At 32.2% G+C, this 1,641-nt stretch overlaps 1 pseudogene across 1 annotated transcript; it reads left to right on the forward strand.

The window, feature by feature from the left end:
- The first annotated feature begins 481 nt into the window (after positions 1–481).
- Positions 482–1,149, forward strand: LOC145009639 (cell number regulator 10 pseudogene; annotated as a pseudogene). Its single transcript, XR_013663845.1, has 3 exons — positions 482–608; positions 777–992; positions 1,091–1,149. The product of XR_013663845.1 is annotated as a cell number regulator 10 pseudogene (transcript).
- Positions 1,150–1,641: the final 492 nt, after the last annotated feature.

A 1,641-nucleotide genomic window follows, 5' to 3' on the forward strand; every position in this document is an offset into this window, starting at 1 on the left:
AGAAAGCTATTATGTGGACATGTTTATTAATGAAGCAAAATTACTCTAAAATATTCAAGTAAGAGAATAAAACAGAATAATCATAAGTATACAATGAAAACGGACTTTTGAATTTTTATTAAGGTTTCGTTTGATAGTTTCTGTCTGGTAAAGTGCTGTCTGGGAAAGTTTTCTGATTGGGAAAGAAACCATGCTGTTTGATTGTACATCTGATTGAATGTGTTGAATGATGAAAAAAAAAGTAATATTTCAACAAAAAAAATAAATTTAAAAAAAGTTATTTAAAAAAATTAATAATCCAATAAAGAAAGAAAGAAGCAGGGTTTGGTGTATAATTGTCTTTCCAGCTCATTTAGCCAGAAAGATATGATTTTGAAGCTTTCTGGGAAAGACATCTTACCGAGAAAGACCGTATATTTTGTGCAAATCAAACAGTCTTTCCGGTCCATTCAGCCAGAAAGATTTGTTTGAACCTGGAAAGATGCGTATCAAACGGGGCCTAACTTTTTACATATATTCTACTCTACATCATATAGGTTGCATAACATGTTGGTGCCCTTGCATCACTTTTGGACGAATTGCTGAGGCAGTCGATGATGGAAAGACTTGTAAGTATAAGAAATTATAATCCAAAAGTAATTACCTATTTATTATATTTAGTGATAGATTACTCTATATTTTGTTGCTTAATTACAAAATATATAAATATCTTTAGTGACGGATTTCTCTATAAGATGATTGTAATCAACCAAGGTGACACTTTTGTGATGTTGTAGCTTGCATTACTAGTGGCGGGATTCATGCACTTTTGACTTATATGACCGGATGCGGGTGGATATACTCCTTAGCATATCGTTCCAAGATTAGGGAGCAATACATGTTGGGTAGTAGCCCTTTCCAAGACTGTTTGGCTCATTTTTGTTGCGAGAGATGTGCACTATGTCAAGAGTATCGTGAACTCCAACTACGTGATTCTACATTGTCTGCAGCTGGTACGTTGGTGTTCGTATCATGGGCATATGCATATTTATATACTTAGTTTCATGCATATACTTTAAGAGATTTTAATGGTCTTTTATGAATTTTAAAGGAGAGAAGAAACTTGGAGTGGAGGTTGTGCCGGTGCCACCCAAACAAATGACACGATGATTGTGTCTTTAGAAGTCGACGATCGAGATACATGGAGTAGCCAACTTGGACATCTACTAATGACACATATATCTTGTTGCTTATGTATTTGTCAGGTCCAAATCCCCTTTTATATGTGTATCCAAATTAAATCAAGGTTTCGGTTTTTTTTCATAAAATTTATGTTTTCGTTTGTTTGAAGGCAAGCCACGTGATTTTGGTAATGTTTGCAATTTACAATATATTTTTCTGAATTAAATTTTTGTTATTTCAGTTATTTTGGAGTATTGTTTTTGGCATAACATGCCAATTATTATAAGATAGAAACGTCGTTAACTAAAAATTTCTTTTGTAATGTTCAGTCGAGAATCTTAAATTCAAACAATAAACTAGTTAAATGTGGAATTTAAATGACATAATATAATGAATAACAATAAGTATAAGAATGAAGAACTGAATAATAAAAAGAACATTAGTGTATTAAATAACTCGAAAAAACACAACTTGGACATG

Source organism: Lactuca saligna, chromosome 8, assembly GCF_052625555.1.
Source record: "Lactuca saligna cultivar CGN05327 chromosome 8, ASM5262555v1, whole genome shotgun sequence".
Lineage (NCBI taxonomy): Eukaryota > Viridiplantae > Streptophyta > Magnoliopsida > Asterales > Asteraceae > Lactuca > Lactuca saligna.